Source organism: Sapajus apella, unplaced genomic scaffold, assembly GCF_009761245.1.
Source record: "Sapajus apella isolate SASKATOON/1434 unplaced genomic scaffold, GSC_monkey_1.0 scaffold40, whole genome shotgun sequence".
Lineage (NCBI taxonomy): Eukaryota > Metazoa > Chordata > Mammalia > Primates > Cebidae > Sapajus > Sapajus apella.
In genome coordinates, this window is record NW_022436980.1 from 11134029 (window position 1) to 11155082 (window position 21054).

Below are 21054 nucleotides of genomic sequence, written 5' to 3' on the forward strand. Positions count from 1 at the left end.
TCAAGACCATCCTGGTCAACAAGGTGAAACCCTGTCTCTACTAAAAATACAAAAATTAGCTGGGCATGATGGTGCGTGCCTGTAGTCCCAGCTACTCGGGAGGCTGAGGCAGGAGAATTGCCTGAACCCAGGAGGCAGAGGTTGCAGTAAGCCGAGATTGCGCCATTGCACTCCAGTCTGGGCAACAACAGCGAAACTCCGTCTCCAAAAAAAAAAAAAAAAAAAAAAAAAAAAAAAAAACCCATTCAAAACTGGGCGAGGGATATGAACAGACACTTTACAAAAGAAGAAATCTATGAGGCCAACAAACATATAAAAAAATGCTCATCATCACTGGTCATTAGAGAAATGCAAATCAAAAACACATTGAGATACCATTTCACACCAGTTAGAATGGCGATCATTAAAAAATCTGGAGACAACAGATGCTGAAGAGGATATGGAGAAATAAGAACAATTTTACACTGTTGATGGGAGTGCAAATTAGCGCAACCATTGTAGAAGACAGTGTGGTGATGCCTCAACAACCTAGAAATAGAAATTCCATTTGACACAGGAATCCCATTACTGGGTATATACCCAAAGAATTATAAATTGTTCTATTATAAAGACGTATGCACATTTATGTTCACTGTAGCACTGTTTACAATAGCAAAGACCTGGAACCAAACCATATGTCCATCAGTGATAGACTGGATATAGAAAATGTGATACATATACACCATGGAATAATATGTAGCCATAAAAAAAGAGTTTGTGTCCTTCATAGGGACATGGATGAATTTAGAAACCATCATTCTCAGCAAACTGACACAAGAATAGAAAACCAAACACTGCATGTTATCACTCATAGGCAGGTGTTGAACAATTAGAACATGTGGACACAGGGAGGGGAGTATCACATATGGCAGTCAGTTGTGGAGGGCTAGGGGATGGAGAGCAGGGGGTAGGGAGGGTGGGGTGGGATAATGAGGGGAGAAATAACAGATATAGGTGATGGGGAGATGAAGGCAGCAAACCACCTTGCCATGTATGTACCTATGCAACAATCCTGCATGATCTGCACATGTACCCCAGAACCCAAAGTACAATTATAAGAAAAGTTCATTATAGGAATACAATTGATGAGGAAATTTGGTTGCTTTGTGACATGTTATTTTAAGTAATAACTAAAATTTTAACCAATAACATTATATGAGGACATATCTTAAATAGGAAGAACACTGATGATTTATAGGAACTTTATATTCCTTCTGAAATATCTCTTCTTTGATAATGCTTCCCATGGGATTTAGTGAAAAAAATAATAAAAAACCTAAATAGTCTAGCGTATCCCTTTTAGCAAGGTAAGAAAACAAATCCTTTATGTTTTCCAGGGGCTCTCTGGGAAACTTCAAGTTCACTTCAAAATCCAGAAAACTTTACTTAAAATTTGATTCAGGGAAGTTGTCAAAAATGTCAAAAGATTTGAATATTCAATTAAAGATTATAGGTAATTGTGAAAAAATAATTATCTATTTAACATAATGGTTATAAAATACCTCAAATATAAATATAGGAGATAACATGAAAGAATCTGTTCTCTTAAAAAATCGAGGACATGATAAAAAACAACACAGCATAGAAAACTATTTTGAAAAGACACAGAATCCTTGTTTTCCAGGCTAAACAGAAACCTTTTATCATCTCTTTTATTTATTTATTTTTAAGACTAGAACTCCTGGGCTCAAGTGATCCAACTAGTTCAGCCTCCCAGAGTGCTAGGATTAACAAGCATGAGCCTCCATGCTCAGTTATAATTTCTTATTAAGAATAGATTGATAAGCCAAGAAACTTTATCGTTTTAACAGAGATAAAAACCAAACCCTAGTCTTGTGTCAATACATTTTCCTAATTTAAAAAACAAAAAAAAATCCTGGGCATAGTGGCTCACCCCTGTAATCCCAGCACTTGGAGAAGCAAAGGAGGGCAGAACACCTGAGGTCAGGAGTTCAAGACCAGCCTCACCAACATGATAAAATCCCGCCTCTACTAAAAATACAAAAAAATTAGTTGGGTGGGGTGGCACACACCTGTAGTAGTCCCAGTTACTCAGAAGGCTGAGGCAGGAAATTGCTTGAATCTGGGAGGCATGCAGTGAGCTGAAATCACACCACTACACTCCAGCCTGGGTAACAGAGGGAGACTCCATCTCAAAAACATAAATAATAAATAAATTTTTAAAATCTGTCCAGGCACAATGGCTCACACTGGTAATCCAGCAATTTGGGAGGCCAAAGCAGGAGGATTACTTGGGGCCAGGAGTTCAAGGCTACAGGAAGCTATAATCATGCCACTGCACTCCAGCCTAGGTGACAGAGTGAGACCCGACCTTTGAGAAAAAAAAGAAAAAAAATCTTTTTTTCCAGATGCAAGCCTATTCGAATGAAAAAATAAATCTTATAAATAAATCTATTTAATCTTAGTCAGTTTTTAACTCACAAAATTAAATTCCTTTTTTGCATATTTTCTACAACTTCCTTATTCATTCAGATTCTATCCTATGCTTTCCTTTTTTCTCATTCCACTTTAGGTCAAAATTACTCTGCTTTTTTCCTTAACAAAAACGCATTCTACATTCCTTGCATACTTTTCATATAAAAACACATTGTACGTTACTCCCATACCTTATATACAAAGTTGTTTTTTTCAATATTACAATTTCTAGGGGTTTTATTTTTATGTATTGATTACAAGGTTTAACTATTTTCACTAATGGTCAAAATATTTTCTAAAACTGTTTGGTTTATTGTCCAATCTTTCTTAACTTTTTCTTTTTAGTTTATCAAATAGTTTTATTCCAATGTAAAAGGCATCCAGATTATCTAGACCACCATACAACCAGAGGCTAAAATTCCAGATTTCATAAAGTTAAATAAATTTAAATGATATTGAATATAATCATTTACTTACTAGTATTTTTATTTTTTAATTTGTTTTTTAATTGACATAATAATTATATATATATGGGGTATGTAGTGATGTTGTGATACATACAAAGTATAGTGATCAGATCAGGGTAATTAGCGTACACATCATCTCAAACATTTATCATTTATTTCTGTTAGAAATGTTTAATATCCTCCTTTAGCTATTTGAAACTACATAATATATTATTGTTAATTATAGTCATCCTACGGTGCTGTAGAGCACTAGAATTTATTTATCCTATTTAGCTGTAAGTTTGTATCCTTTAACAAATCTTTCCCTCTCCCTCTTCTTCCCTTCCCCCTTTACTTCCCATCCTCCAGTATGTTCTGTTCTAATTTTCACTTCTATCAGATCAGTGCTTTTTAGCTCCTACATATGAATAAGAATATCCACATTGCCACAAATAACAGGATTTCATTCTTTTTCACAGATGAATAGTAGTCTGTTAACTATATATCACATTTTCTTTATGTGTTCATCTGTTGTTGGATACCTAGGTTGATTCTGTATCTTGGATATTATAAATGGTGCTACAATGAGAGTGCAGTATTTCCTTTCCTTTGGATAAATGCCCAGAAGAGGGATTGCTGTAGTTCTATTTATAGATTCTTGAGGCACCTCCACACTGCTCTACATAGTGGCTGTACTAGTGTATATTCCCACCACCAGTGTTTAAGAGTTTCCTTTTCTCCACATCCTTGCCAGCATTTGTTATTTTTTGTATTTTTTATGATAGCTACCCTAACTGGAATGAGATGATACATTATTGTGACTGTGACTCACATTTCCCTGAAGATTAATAATGTTGAATATTTTTCATATTTTTTGGCCATTCATATATGTCTGTTCAAATCATTTGCCCATCTTTTAATACAATTGTGTTTGTGTATGTGTGTGTGTGTGTGTGTGTGTTGTTTGTTTTTGTTTCGGTTTTTATTGTTGAGAAGTTTATGTTCTTGTATATTCTGGACACAAATCCCTGTTGGATAAATAGTTTGCAATTTTTTTTCTCATTCAACGAGTTGTCTTTTAGTTGTCTGTTAGTTGTTTCACTTGCCCTGAAGAAGCTTTTTAGTTTGATATATTCTCATCTATTTTTGCTTTTGCAGACTGTGCTTTTGAGGTCTTATGCACAAAATCTTTTCCCAGGCCAATGTTCCAAAGCATTTACCCTATGTTTTCTACTAGTAGTTTTACAGTTTTTAGTCTTACATTTAGGACTTTGATTCATTTTGAGTTTTCTTTAGGGTGAGAGGTGGGGGTCTAGTTTCCAAACTCTTCTGCATATGTATATTCAGTCTTCCAAGCAACATTCACTGAAGAAATTGTATTTTCCCCAATGAGCGTTCTCGGAGGTTCTATCAAAATCAGTTATAACTTGATCACCTTTGGGAAGAAAAAAAAAAAGAGGTGAAATTACAGGCAGATGGAAGGTAAGACTAGATTGCAGCTCCAACTTGGACAGACAGAGCAGTGTGTGGAGATTCACATTGGGAATTTTTGCTCCAGAAAGACTGTAGGAATAAATCCAGAAACCAGAGAGTACCCAGAGACCCCCTGAAGAAAGCAGACTGCTCCTGAAATGATGTGCTGGTACCCACAGATGACAGATCCACAGATGGTTCACATCATAGGACTCTGTGCAGACAACCCCCAGTGCCAGTCTGGAGCCAGGCAGACTTGCTGGGTGACTAGATCCAGAAGATAGGTAACAACCACTACAGCTCGGCTCATAGGAAGCCACATCTTTAGGAAAAGGGGAATAGTACTACATCAAGAGAACACCTCATTGGACAAAAGAATCTGAACAACAGCCTTCAGCCCTAGAACTTCCCTCTGACAAAGCCTATCAAATGAGAAGGAACTAGAAAACCAACTCTGGTAATATGACAAAACAAAATTCTTTAACACCTCCAAAAAATCATACTAGCTCACCAGTTTCTTCTTGGACTCAAACCAAGAAGAAACCCTGATTTACCTGAAAAAGAATTCAGGAGGTTAGTTATTAAGCTAATCAGGGAGGCACTAGAAAAAGGCAATCCCATGGAAGGAAATCCAAAAAAAAAAACAGTATAAGAAATGAAGAGAGTAACTTTCAAGGAAATATGAGGAGGGAGACCCAGGCATTTGGGATTCCCTCCCCCTCTGTCATCCACTGTGCATCTCAATAGAAGAGAGAGCAAGCCAGCTGGCACCTCCTGAATCTCCTTCCTGAAAACAACAGGCTAGGCCTTGGGGAAACTCTCCAGAAGGCACTATTTTTACTTAAAACAAGATACCAGAAACCTTTTCACATGTGAGTCCTAAAACTGTAAACTGGAACCATTTCATATATGATTCCTGAAACTGTAAACAGAGACCTTTTCACCTGTGAGTCCCCTAAAACTGTAAACCAGAACCCTTTCATATGTGATTCCTGAAACTGTAAACAGAAACCTTTTCACATGTGAGTCCTAAAACTATGAACCTAAGATTCTTCCACGTGTAACATCTAAAGTATAAGCCTATATAAAGGCTGAACCTCCCTTTGTTAGACAAGCTTGGCTGTTAGGCACCTATGCCACCTTGCTCCCAGCTGAAATAAATTCCTTCCTCCTGTATTCGGTGTCTAAGAGATCCTTTCCCGCGGCCACTCCTGCTATAATAGCATAAATAAGAAACAATCAAAACCTCAAGAAATAATGGACACAATTATAGAAATGCAAAACACTCAGGAAAGTCTCAGCAATAGCATGGAAGAAGTAGAAGAAAAAAAAATCAGAGCTAGAAGACAAGGTCTTCAAATTAACCCAATCCAACAAAGACAAAGAAAAAAGAGTAAGAAAATGTGAGCAAAGCCTCCAAAAAGTCTGCGATTAGGTTAAATGACCAAACCTAAGAATAATCAGTATTCCTGAGGAAGAAGAGATATCTATAAGCTTGGAAAACGTATTTGGGGGAATAATGGAAGTAATTCCCCAGCTTTGCTAGACACCTAGACATCCAAATACAAGAAGCTCAAAGAACACCTGGGAAATTCACTGCAAAAAGATCATCACCTAGGCACATTGTCATCAGGTTGTCTAAGATAAGATGAAGGAAAGAATCTTAAAAACTGCAAGACAAAAGTACCAGGTAACTTATAAATGAAAACCTGTCAGATCCACAGCAGATTTCTTAGCAGAAACCCTAGAAGCTAGAAGGGATTAGGGCCCTACCTTCAGCCTCTTTAAACAAAACAATTATCAGCCAAGAAATTTGTATCCAGTGAAACTAAGCTTCATATATAAAGGAAAGATACAGTATTTTCAGACAAACAAACGTTGAGAGAATTCTCCACTACCAAGCCACCGCTAAACCAACTGCTAAAAGGAGCTCTAAATCTTAAAAGAAATCCTGGAAACACATCAAAACAGAACCTCTTTAAAGCATAAATCTCATAGGACCTATGAAACAAAAATACAATTTGAAAAAACAAAAATGAAACACAAAAAAAACCAAGGTATACAGGCAAAAAACAGCACAGTGAATGGAATGGTATCTTACATCACAATACTACCATTGAATGCAAATGGCCTCAATACTCCACTTAAAAGATACAAATGGGAGAATGGATGAGAATTTACCAACCATCTGCTGCCTCCAAGAGATTTACCTAACACATAAGTACTCACATAAACTTAAGGTAGAGGGGTGGAAAAAGGCATTTCAGGTAAATGCACAACAAAAGCAAGCAGGAGTGAGTATTCTTATATCAGACAAAACAAACTTTAAAGTAACAGCAGTTAAAAAAGACAAAGAGGGACATTATATAATGATAAAAGGCCTTGTCCAGCAGGAATTCTAAATGTATATTCACCTAACACTGAAGCTTCCAAAATTACTAATATACCTAAGAAATGAGATAGCAACACAGTAATAGTGGGGGACCACTCCACTCACAGCACCAGACAGGTCATCAAGACAGAAAGTCAACAAAGAAACAATGGATATAAGCTATACCCTGGGACAAATGGGCCTAATGACAATATACAGAACATTTCATCTGTCAACCACAGAATATACATTCTATTCAACAGTGCATGGAACTTTCTCCCAGATAGACCTTATGATAGGCCACAAAACAAGCCCCAATAAACTCAAGGAAATTGAAATTATATCAAGCACTCTCTCAGATCACAGTGGAATAAAACTAAAATCAAATCCAGAAGAAATCTTTAAAACAATGCAAATACATGGACATTAAATAAACTGCTCCTGAATGATCATTGGTTCTAAAAGGCAATCAAGATGAAAATTTAAAAATTATTGAAATGAAACGACAATTGTAACAAAATCTTTCACAACCTCTGGGACACAGCAAAGGCAGTGCTAAGAAGAAAGTTCATATCCCTAAATGCTGTCAAAAAGTCTGAAAGGCCATAAACAGACAATCTGACTTCACCCCTCTAGAAACTAGAAAAACAAGAATAAACCAAACTCAAACTCAGTACAAGAAAGGAGATAACCCAAGATCAGAGCAGAACTGAATGAAATTGAAACAAAAAATATACAAAAGATAAATGAAACAAAAAGTTGGTTCTTTGAAAGAACAAACTGACAGACCATTAGCAACATTAACCAAGAAAAGAAGACAGAAAATCCGAATAAGCGCAATTAGAAACAAAATGGGAGATATTACAACTGACACCACAGAAATTAAATAAATTATTCAAACCTACTATGAACACCATTACACACATCGACTAGAAAACCTAGAATAGATGGAGAAATTTTGGGAAAGGTACAACCCTTCTAGCTGAAACCAGGAAATATTAGGCACTCTGAACAGACCAATAACAAGCAGTGAAATAATTTTTAAATTACCAAAAAAAAAAAAAAGTTCTGGACCAGATGGATTCACTGCAGAATTTTACCAGACATTCAAAGAATTGGTACCAATCCTTTTAACATTATTCCACAAGACAGAGAAAGAAGAAACGCTACCTAAATCATTCTATTAAGCCAGTGTCACCATATTACCAAAACCAGAAAAGGACATAACAAAAAAAGAAAACTACAGACCGATATCCTTGATGAACATAGATGCAAAAATCCTTAACAAAATACAAGCTAACAGGTCCAACAACATATCAAAAAAATAATCCACCATGATCAAGTGGGTTTCATACCAAAGATGAAAAGATGGCTTAACACAGACAAGTCAATAAATGTGGTACACCACATAAACAGAATTTAAAACAAAAATAACAAAATCACCTCAATAGATGCAGAAAAAGCATTCAAAAAATCCAGCATCCCTTTATGATTAAAACTCTCAGCAAAATCAGCATACAAGGAACATAACTCAGTATCATAAAAGCCATCTATAACAAACCCACAGCCAACATAATAATGAACAAGGAAAAGTTCAAAGCATTCCACCTGAGAAATGGAACAAGACAAAGATGTCCACTCTCACCACTTCTATTCAACATAGTACTCAAAGTCCTAGCCAGGGCAATCAGACAAGAGAAAGAAATAAAGGGCATCCAAATCGGTAAAGAGGAAATCAAACTGTTGCTTTTGGCTGAGGATATGATCATTTACCTTGAAAACCCTAAAGACTCCTCCAGAAGGCTTCCAGAACTAATAAAAGAATTCACCAAAGTTTCCAGATACAAAATTAATGTACACACATCAGTAGCTCTTCTACACACCAATAGCAACCAAGCTGAGAATCAAATCAAGAACTCAACCCTTTTTGCAATAGCTGGAAAAAAAAAAAGACTTTAAAAATACACCTAACCAAGGAGGTAAAAGACCTTTACAAGGAAAACTACAGAACACTGCTGAAAGAAATCATAGATGACACAAACAAATGGAAACACATCCCATCCTCATGGATGGGTAGAATCAATATTATGAAAATGACCATACTACCAAAAGCAATCTACAAATTCAATGCAATTGCCATCAAAATACCACAATCATTCTTCACAGAATTAGAAAAAAACAACTGTCAAATTCATATGAAACCAAAAAAGAGCCTGCATAGCCAAAGAAAGACTAAGCAAAAAGAACAAATCTGGAGGCATCACATAACCTGATTTCAAACTATACTATAAGGCCACAATTACCCAAACAGCATGGTACTGGTATAAAAATAGGCACCTACCAATGGAACAAAACAGAGAACACAGAAATAAACCTAAATATTTACCAACTGATCTTTAACAAATCATAAAAAAAAAATAAAGTGGGGAAAGGATGCCCTATTCAACAAATGGTGCTGAGATAATTGACTAGCCATATGTAGGAGAATGAAACTGGATTCCCATCTATCAACTTATACAAAAATCAATTCAAGATGGATTAAGGACTTAAATCTAAGATCTGAAACTAAAAATTCTAGAAGATAACATTGGAAAAACCCTTCTAGACCCTGGCTTAGGCAAGGATTTCATGATCAAGAACCCAAAATCAAATGCAATAGAAACAAAAATGGCTGAAACCAAATTAAAGAGCTTTGCATGGCAAAAGGAACAGTTAGCAGAGTAAACAGACAACCCACAGAATGGGAGAAAATCTTTACAATCTATACATCTAACAAAGCTAATAACAAGAAACTATGGTGAACCCAAAAAATCAGTAAGAAAAAGACAAACAATCCCATCAAAAAGTGGGCTAAGGACTTGAATAGGCAATTATCAAAAGATATAGAAATGGCCAACAAGCTTATGAAAAAATGCTCAACATCATTAATGATTGGGGAGATGCAAATCAAAACCACAAGGCAATACCACCTTATTAATGAAAGAATGGTCAAAATTAAAAAAAATCAAAAAACAGTAGATGCTGGCATGGATGTGGTGAACAGAGAACACTTCTCCACTGCTGGTGGGAGTTTAAACTAGTATAGCCTCTATGGAAAACAGTGTGGAGATTCCTTAAAGAACTAAAAGTAGAACTATCATTTGATCCAGCAACCCCACTACCCAGAGGAAAAGAAGTCATTTTTCAAAAAAGGTACTTGCATACACGTTTATAGCAGCACAATTCACAAGTGCAAAATTGTGGAACCAACCCATATGCCCCTCAATCAATGAATGAATAAAGTAACTGTGGTATATATACATGGAATACTGTGGTGTGTGTGTGTGTGTGTGTGTGTGTATGTATATATATGGAATTCTCTCTCTCTCTCTCTCGCCATATATATATATATATATATATATATATATATATATATATAAAATAGAATACTATGCAGCCATAAAAAGGAATTAATTAACAGCATTTGCAGTGACCTGGATGAGATTAGAGACTATTATTCTAAGTGAAGTAAGTCAGGAATGGAAAAACAAATATCATATGTTCTCACTGATATGTAGGAGCTAAGCTATGAGGATGCAAAGGCATAAGAATGATGCAATGGACTTTGGAGACTTGGGGGGAAAAATGGGAAGGGGGAAGGGATAGAAGACTACAAATATGGTGCAGTGTATACTGCTTGGTGATAGGTGCATCAAATCTCACAAATCACCACTAAAGAACTTATGTAACCAAATACCACCTGTACTCCAATAACTTATGGAGAGATTTTAAATATTTAAAAAGTAGAAAAAAATAAAAATAATTAAAAGTAGAACTACCATTGATCCAGCAATCCCACTACTTGTAACTACCCAGAGGAAAAGAAGTCATTATAAGAAAAAGATACTTGCATACGTATATTTATTGCAGCAGGACTCACAATTGTAAAACCATGGAACCAACCCAAATGCCCATCAATCAACGAGTGGATAAAGCAGCTATGGTATAGATATATGATGAAATACTACTTAGCCATAAAAAGGAGTTGATGGCATTCGCAGCAACCTGAATGAGATTGGAGATTATTATCCCAAGTGAAGTAACTCAGGAGTGGAAAACCAATCATATGTTCTCACTTATAAGTGGGAGCTAAGCTATGAGGATGCAAGGGCATAAGAATTACCCAATGAACTTTGGGGACTCAGCAGGAAGAAAAGAGAAGGGGTGAGGGATAAAAGACTACAAATAGGGTGCAGTGTATACTGCTCAAGTGATGAGTGCACCAAAGTTTCACAAATCACCACAAAAGAACTTATTCATGTAAACGAATACCACCTGTTGTTTCCCAATAATCTATGGGAATTTTTTTTTTTTTTTTTAAACGGAGTTTCGCTCTTGTTACCCAGGCTGGAGTGCAATGGCGCGATCTCGACTCACCGCAACCTCCGCCTCCTGGGTTCAGGCAATTCTCCTGCCTCAGCCTCCTGAGTAGCTGGGATTACAGGCACGCACCACCATGCCCAGCTAATTTTTTGTATTTTTAGTAGAGACGGGGTTTCACCATGTTGAGCAGGATGGTCTCGATCTCCTGACCTCGTCATCCACCCACCTCGGCCTCCCAAAGTGCTGGGATTACAGGCTTGAGCCACCGCGCCCGGCGGGAGTTTTTTTTTAAAAAATTATTTAGGTATAAATATGTGGGTTAATTTCTCCATACTATTCCATTGGTCAGTATACCTGTTTTTATGACTACTTACTTGTATTTTTTGAGAATATTCATTAGCATTTATTAATCTTTAATTAAGTCCTTGAATAGGCAGGGTGTGGTGGCTCACACCTGTAATCCCAGCACTTTGGAATGCCAAGACAGGCGGATCACCTGAGGTCAGGAGTTCAAGGCCAGCCTGGCCAAGATGGTGAAACCCTGTCTTAAAAAAGAAAAGAAAAAAAAGTCCTTGAATAATGATTTTATTATTTACACCTTGAATTTCTATTGTCTTCATTAATTGTTCCTTAATTCTTTACTTCTTGATTTTATTTGCAGAAAATGAGAGGTTTTTGAAATAAATTTGTAATAAAATGCCTATATTATCCAAGTGTTTTTTATTTTTTAAATATACCATATTTACCTAGAATTGAGTCACATATATTTCTGAAAAAGACAAGTATTTTCAACAAAGTTTTGGTGTGGTATTTTTAGAAAAATGTTGAATGAGAGCCGGGCGCGGTGGCTTATGCCTGTAATCCCAGCACTTTGGGAGGCTGAGGCGGGTGGATCACGAGGTCAAGAGAGCGAGACCATCCTGGTCAACACGGTGAAACCCCGTCTCTACTAAAAATACAAAACATTAGCTGGGCATGGTGGTGCGTGCCTGTAATCCCAGCTACTCAGGAGGCTGAGGCAGGAGAATTGCCTGAACCCAGGAGGCGGAGGTTGCGGTGAGCCGAGATCGCGCCATTGCACTCCAGCCTGGGTAACAAGAGCGAAACTCCGTCTCAAAAAAAAAAAGAAAAATGTTGAATGTGTGCTTCAAAATAACCTCTATTCAATGTAGGATAAAATAACTTTCTCTATCAAATATAATATTTTAGATGTTTATAAATTATCAATTAAAAAAAGCATTACAGTTATAATGTACATATCCAAACCCATCATGAAAACTGCTTTTTAAAATTTTTATAAATTCAAACACATCAAATTTTAATGGATTTTGCTTCAATCTATAAATACTAAGCTACATGTCAATACACATTTAAAGTTTGATATTTTTAAATAGATACTTCCATTTAAAAGTGGCATACATAAAGGCTTTGGCTTCTACATGAGAACATGGTACTAAAAATGCTACAGTCATCTAAGAATCATGAAGGGGAGGCCAGAAGAATCTCAGAGAACTATGTCTGAGTTCTGATGATGTTAAGTCAGACCCATTTTGGAACAAGTTAATTCCAGATTTCTTGTGAAGTGACATAATGCCTATCTTTTGTATTTACTTTGGGATTTTTTTTAGGATATTTTGAAGTCTGGCAGTGTAATACCTCCAGCAGAGTAATACCTCCAGCTTTGTTCTTTTTGCTCAGAATTGCTTTGTTATTTGAGGTCTTTTCTGTTTCCGTAGAAATGTTAGAATTTTTTTCTATTTTTGTAACGAATGTCACTGGTATTTTGATAGGGATTGCATTGAGTCTATAGATTCTTTTGGGTAGCACTGTCATTTTGATAATACTAATTCTTCAATTCATGAGCATGGAATGTCTTTCCATTTGTTTGTATCCTCTTTAATTTCTTTCATAGATGTTTTATAGTTTTCTTTGTGGAGGTTTTTTACCACCCTGGATAAATTTATTCTAAAGTGGTTTTAATTTTTTTGGAGCTGTTGTAAGTGGGGCTGCCTTCTTGATTTTCAACTAGTCCACTGTTCATGTATAGAAACCCTACTGATGGTATTAATGAATTTATTTTTTAGTTGACAGGCATTTGTATGTATTCACAAGATACATAGTGTTTTGATACATATAGTGTGTAGTGATCAGATCAGTGTAATTAACACTCATTATCTCAAATATTTAACATTACTTTGTGTTGGAATACTTCACTGTTAATTTTGGTATTTTGCTACTTGCAATGAATACCATTCTTTTTTTTTTTTTTTTTTTGAGACGGAGTTTCGCTCTTGTTACCCAGGCTGGAGTGCAATGGTGCAATCTCGGCTCACTGCAACCTCCGCCTCCTGGGTTCAGGCAATTCTCCTGCCTCAGCCTCCTGAGTAGCTGGGACTACAGACACGCGCCACCATGCCCAGCTAATTTTTTGTAGTTTTAGTAGAGACGGGGTTTCACCATGTTGACCAGGATGGTCTCGATCTCTTGACCTTGTGATCCACCCGCCTCGGCCTCCCAAAGTGCTGGGATTACAGGCTTGAGCCACCGCGCCCGGCATGAATACCATTCTTAAATGACATAATAACCTTGCAATGTTTTCTTGGAAGGTAACACTTACTCTACTGACTCAACAATTAGTTAAAAGAGAAAATATTGAGGGGGAAGTGGTTAATAAAACTTCTTTAAAAAAAATTTTAGAAAATACAGGCATATACTGCACACAGTGACTCACGCCTGTAATCCTAGCACTTTGGGAGGCTGAAGCGCGCAGATCACTTGAGGCCAGGGGTTCAAGACCAGCTTGGCCAACAAGGTGAAACCCTATCTCTACTAAAAATACAAAAATTAGCTGTGTATGATGCCACATGCCTGTAATTCCAGCTACTCAGGAAACTGAGGCACATTAATGGCCTGAACCCAGAAGGCAGAGGTTGCAGTGAACCAAGATTGCACCACTGCACTTCAGCCTGGGCAACAGAGAACCGTCTGTCTCAAAAACAAACAATAACCCAAAAAAGGATAAAAGTTTGAAGCTAGCAGAAGTTAGTTCATGAGGTTTAAGAAAATAAGCCATTTGTATACCACAAAGGTGCAAGGTAAAGTAGCAAATGCTGATGTAGAATCTGCAGCAAGTTATCTAGAAAGTCTTGCTAAAATAATTGCTGGAACTGGCTGCAATAAACAATGGATTTTCACTGTAGATAAAAGATCATTCTGTTGGAAGAAAATGCCATTTAGGACTTTCATGGCTAGAGAGAAGTCAATGCCTGCTTTCAAAGCTTCAAATGACAGGCTAATTCTCTTGTTAGAGGTTAATGAAGCTGGTGACTTCAAGTTGAAACCAATGTTCATTTACTGTTCTAAAAATCCTAAAGCCATTAAGAAATATCCTAAATCTACTCTACCTATAATCTATGAATGGAATAACAAAACCTAGATGACAGCACATCCGTTTACATCATGGTTTACTGAGTATTTTAAGCCCATTGTGGAAAACTACTGCTTATTAAAAAAAAGATTCCTTTCAAAATATTAAGGTTGATTGACAATGTAACTGGCCACTAAAGAGCTCTGATAGATATGTGCAAGCAGATTAATGTTTTTATGCCTGCTAACACCACATCTATTCTTCAGCCCATGGATCAAGAGGTAATTTTTACTTTCCAGTTTTATTATTTAAGAAATATATTTCAGGCCGGGCGCAGCGGCTCAAGCCTGTAATCCCAGCACTTTGGGAGGCCGAGGCGGGTGGATCAAGAGGTCAAGAGATCGAGACCATCCTGGTCAACACGGTGAAACCCCGTCTCTACTAAAAATACAAAACATTAGCTGGGCATGGTGGCGCGTGCCTGTAATCCCAGCGACTCAGGAGGCTGGGGCAGGAGAATTGCCTGAACCCGGGAGGCGGAGGTTGCGGTGAGCCGAGATCGCGCCATAGCACTCCAGCCTGGGTAACAAGAGTGAAACTCCGTCTCAAAAAAAAGAAAAAAAAAAAGAAATATATTTCATAAGGTTATAGCTGACATAAATAGTGATTCCTTCAATGGATCTGTGCAAAATAAATTGTGAACTTTTTAGAAAGGATTCATAATTCTAGATGCCATTAAAAATATTCATGATTTGTGGGAAGAGGTCAAAATGCCAACATTAACAGGAGTTTGGGTTCCAACCCTCATGAATGACTTTGAGAGGTCCAAGACTTCAAAAGAGGAAATCATGGCAGATTGGGTAGTGATAGCAAGAGAACTAGAATTGGAAGTGGACCCTAAAGATGTAACTGAACTGCTGCAATATCATGATAAAGCTAGAACAGATAAAGAGTTGCTTCTAAAAAAGCAGTTTCTTGAGACAAAATCAATTCCTGGCAAAAATTCAGTGAACATTGTTAAAATGACAACAAAAAATTTAGAATATTACATAAACTTAGTTGATAAAGTAATGGCAGGGTTTGAAAGGATTGACTCTAATTTTGCAAAATGTTCTACTGTATGTAAAACAGTATTAAACAGCATCTCAAATCTTTCATGAAGGGAAGAATAAATAGATGTAGAAAACTTGATTTTCTATTTTAAGATACCACAGCCACCACAACCTTTGGCAACCACCACCACCCTGATCAGTCAACAGCCATCAACATCAAGGTAAGAGCCTTCACCAGCAAAAAGATTACAACTTGCTGAAGGCTCAAATGATCAGTAGCGTTTTTTAGCAATAAAGTTTTTCATATGGTATGTATATATTTTTTAAACATATGTATATTGCACACTTAACAGACTATAATATAGTGTAAACATAACTTTATATGCATTGGGAAACAAAAAAATAGTGGAACTTGCTTTATTGCAATTTATCTTTATTTTGGTGGTCATGAACTGACCCTGCAGTATCTCTAAGATATGCTTTGTATGAATAGAAAGAAACTTCTTTAAAGTTATCTTCTAGAAGAATTATATTTAATGAAAGATCAGAACCATTCTTGTTTGGGTTGAAACAATATAGAAATACCCACTGTCAGTAGTACTCACATCATTATATTATAGATTCTAGCCACTACAGTTATAATTGAGGTATAAATACTAGAAATAAATAGACCAGACTAATTATTTTCAGATGATTTGACAAAAACAAATACTCAAAAAATCTGGAATAACTGCCATGAGACTGCAAAACCACAGGTTCTGCTAACTTAAATACTACATGTTTGACAATATTTTCTTTTTCACTCCACAAATATATATTTTTTATCATGTGTTAGTCATCATGCTGAGTTTCAAGGGAAGCAACATAGCAACCTTTGACATTTATGAAATTGTATCTACTGTGAGAGACAAACATTAATCAAATATTTATGCTGACATAAATCACAGAGTGTGACAAATTCTTTTTTTTTTTTTTTTTTTTTTTTTGAGATAGAGTTTCACTCTGTCACCCAGGCTGGGAGTGCAGTGGGGTGATCTCGGCTCACTGCAACCTCTGCCCCCCAGGTTCAAGTGATTCTCCTGCCTCAGCTTCCTTCATAGCTGGGATTACAGGCACCTGCCACTGCACCTGGCTAATTTCTGTGGTTTTTAGTAGAGGTAGGGTTTCACCATCTTGGCCAGGCTGCTCTTGAAGCCCTGACCTCATGATCCACCCACCTCGGCCTCCCAAAGTGCTGGGATTACATGTGTGAGCCACCATGCCTGGCCAATAAATCCTCTTAATGGAATAAATAGCAACTTATGGGGAAGTCCAACTTAATCTAAAGAACTGGAAAAAAAATAACTTTTCAAGACATTTAAGAATGATGAAAAGTTAATTAGATGAGACAAAGAAAGGAGGGAAAATGTTTCCAAAAGAAAAACATATGCAGTAGCACTCAGAGAGCATAGGCCATTACAGACACTGAAAGATGGTCAGTGTTGTTGAGAGACATTTCTCCATAAAAGGTATTATAGATTACTTGAATCAACTCTTTTGCTGGACTATCTTTCCAAAATATTTTCGTAGCAAACAACCTTGGAAGATACATAGTTTCTCCCTCTGGGGCAAAGTGCAGAATAATAAATATAACATTTTCCTCCAGGGTAAAGTTTGGACAAGTTTGCTAGTTGCCTGCTTTTCAGAATAGATCCTAACTGTGACACAGATCCACTGAGTGTACAGCATCCACCTGAGTCTCCTCCATATCATTCTCATGGGACTCGGGGTGTCAAGAGAACCATGTGAATATTAATCTGCCTCTTGTGCCATGCACAGTAATATTCTTTGTCTCTGACCCAGAGGTTTTGTGTCTTCTGGCAGCATCTGTGAAATTGTGGCAACTACATTGTTAGCTTTCAAGTAGCATAAAATCTTTTCCCCTCTGGAATTTGTGACAAGTAGGAACACAGCAAAGACAGCTTGGGAGAGAATTTCAAAATATGAATCTAGAAAAGAAAGCAGGATTTTATGATACATGGTCAGAAGTAATATTGCAAATATTGAACAACCATTCTAACACAGGCACTAACTAATGTAAATGAGCTCAAGACAACTGGACGAACCATAAATGAGCCAATATGGTTTTAGAGTTTCATACCAGCTGAATATCACACACAGTCTGGAATATTTTATCTTAAGAAAACTAAAAAATCATGATAAAACCTTTAGCTAGGAGGTGGTACTGGCAGATCTGGGTTTTTTAGACGATTATTCTGATGGCAACTAAATGTAATTTGTGAACATGGATAGATGTCTGAACCAGAGAAAAAATTAATCTACGATGATGATATTAGTGCGGAAATCTGAAAATGTGATCAAGATTCATAGATTACATAATAGTTTTATATTGTGAATTTTTTGATGCTGATCACTGTACTTTCGCCATGTAAAAAAATTATCCATTTTAAAGAAATACACACTGAGGTATTTTCATATAAAGAAGTATCATATTTCCAATTTACTCTCAAACAGTTGAAAATATATAACTATAGAGAGAGAAAAACAGGAAAGAAGGAAGGAAAGGAAATGGGAAGGAAGAAAGAAAGGAAGCGAGAGAGAGTGATAAATGTGGTAAAATGTTAACATTTGGGAAATCTATATAAAGATTATATGGAATTTATTTTTGAAACTTATGTAAATCTAAAATTATATCAAAAAAACTTAAAAAGTACTGTTGGCAATATGGAAATGGTTTAAAGGAGGTCACATATAAAGTGAGCAAAACATTTTTAATTAATAAATTTATCTAATTTTTGTATGCAAATAAAGCACATTATCACTTATCTAGTTGACTTCTACCTTACTACTATAAACTGCAATGCAGTCATCTAATTTTAGTCTTTTATTATTCAGACATTCTATAATAATATAGATTTATATTATTATTCCATAATAATTTTTAGCAATTTTCCAGCCTTATATCTAAAAGTTATAAAGGTTTTTCTTGCTCCTCTGCTCAATTTTCACTGGAGTATTGTCCTGAATTTTATATTTCTAAAATTTTTTTCCACGGTCCTATTTTAATTTTCCTCTTCTCTCTGCAAAGCTATGGTTCTTTTATTTCTCATTCATGATCCAACCCAATTTCCACACTTCGTGACAGTCTCATTTACTCCTCCACTGCTTTGTGTAGCTCTGAAATTAACTAACTTTATATGTTGTTAGCTTGCCCAGCATAGTCCCATCTGCAGACTTAATGAACAATCTCTCTATTCCATCACTGGAGAAGATGCTAGGTAATTATTAAATTATAAGGTAGGGTATAAAGAATCAATTTCTCTCTCTCTCTCTATCTCACACACACACACACACAGAGAGAGAGAGAGAGAGAGAGAGAGAGAAAGAGAGGGAGAGAGAAAGAGGCACAAATACAGGTACAGACAAGCTAATTTTTAATTCTGGAAAGGTTAAATGACATAGGAGAATCTCAATAAAAAGCCTGACTAATTTCTGAATGCTTTTGTGTTATGCTCATTGTCATTAGTCCACTGACCAAAATAAAAGGTTTTGGGATCTCCTGCTGCTCTAGGAAAGTCTCATACTTAATCAACAACAAAAAAAAATGCCATCTGTCATCTATTTGCAGCTAGACTGTACCACAATCTAGTTGCAGCTAGTTGAAAACTGGTTGAGCTGTGTAAGGTATCAGAGACTCAGAGTGTTCTGCTGGATTTTTTTTTTTGCATCTCCATAGAGGTTACAGATACCCTGGAGGGGCCCAAGTTGTCAGCTCACTTTCAATATAACCCAGGAGCCTTAAGCCTGGGTGAGGTTCTTCCTAGAAAAAAGAACTGAAGTTAACTCCCAGCTTCATTTTTTTTTCTCCTATGAAAATAGTATTATCTAAAGGACATATAATTAAAAGGAACCAAAAAGGAGGCTCTATAGTCCAGAAGTCTAGGGTTTCTGTTTCTTCTTTAGTCCCTGTGAATCATTTATGTATTGACAGGATGCACTCACCCTTGAGTAACAAGTCAACCCTGAGGATATTAGGAAAATCAAAGCAGAGAGAATTAGACAGAGGCCAAATGTATCGTTGGAAAAGCATTTAAAGAAATCAGATAATAGTAGCATCTGCTGTTTCAATCACAAAATCAATTCGTATTTGATTTGATGATATTATGGCAGCAGTTATCAGTGTTATCAGTGAAACAAATCATATACTCTGAGCAACAGAAGCAGGAAATGACACAACACCAAACTCAGCACATGTACAATTAAAATGAATGTAATATTTGGGTCATTCCATGTACTGCATACAGATTGGGGGATAAATTGGGTGACCATTGACTCTACCCTTCAGCCCTACCATTTCTGTTTCTGTGGAACAGGTGGCTTCTCAGAAACAAACTTGATTTGATGCATTAAAATGTGACCACTAGCTAACAGCCATCTCTCTGGTATTAGGCCCACGTCTAAAGGTAATACTAAAGAAAAGTTAATATAGGAGTGGCTCAGGTGTCCACTGTTACATAAATAGTTACTTCTAATAGGCTATTAGATTATCGGTGGATGACAAAAAATGTCACCATCTGACAGCCTTTGGGTATTTAGTAAAACAATAAATAACTAGAAATAAAAAAGTCTTTTTCATGCTAAGAGGAGAACAGCTGGGTGTCTCTAATCTACCTTTATTTGTTGGATATTTTAGCCAATATCTCATACCTAACCAGACAGAATGGGGAAACTCTGAAGCAGAAAACCTCCTGATATAATCCTTTTTTAAAAAAACAGTGGTCAAGAAATGTAAAAATTATTTTATGTCATCTTACTTTTGCCTCTTGTTATTACTAGTGATAAGGCAGGAATATTTCCCTAAACTGATGAGTTTTCCCAACCCCATGCTGTCCCATGGACACCTGCTAGCCATAGGTAGAAGAATCATCATCTAGAATTGTTTCTCCTGTTACACGCTAATACTGTGTTAACCACTGACTCTCTGGCTTTCTAGTCTTTTCTGCTTGAACCAAAGAGGAAATTGAGTTCGAGGTATTACCAGCCTAGATTCCATAAGGGATATCGTCTCTTTGAATTTGTATCAGGCACTGACAGGGAAAGTCACAGTCATGCATCACTCTAACCTATCTCATCAGAGTGTCAGTGTCTAGGCACATGTGTGCAGAAAACCCTAGTAGTGCCCAGTAAACAGGGATTTCCTAATTGTGCATTCATTAAACAATTACAGGTTGGGCACAGTGGCTCACAACTGTAATCCCAACACTCTGGGAGGCTGAGGCAGGTGGATCACTTGAGATCAGGAGTTGGAAACCAGTATGGCCAATATGGTGAAACCCCATCTCTACTAAAAGTATAAAAATTAGCCAGGCATGGTGACATGTGCCTTGTAGTCCCAGCAACTTGGGAGGCCTAGGTAGGAGAATCACTTGAACCCAGAAGGCAGAGGTTGCAGTGAGCAAAGACTACAGCACTGCACTCCAGCCTAGGTGACAGAGCGAGAACATCTCA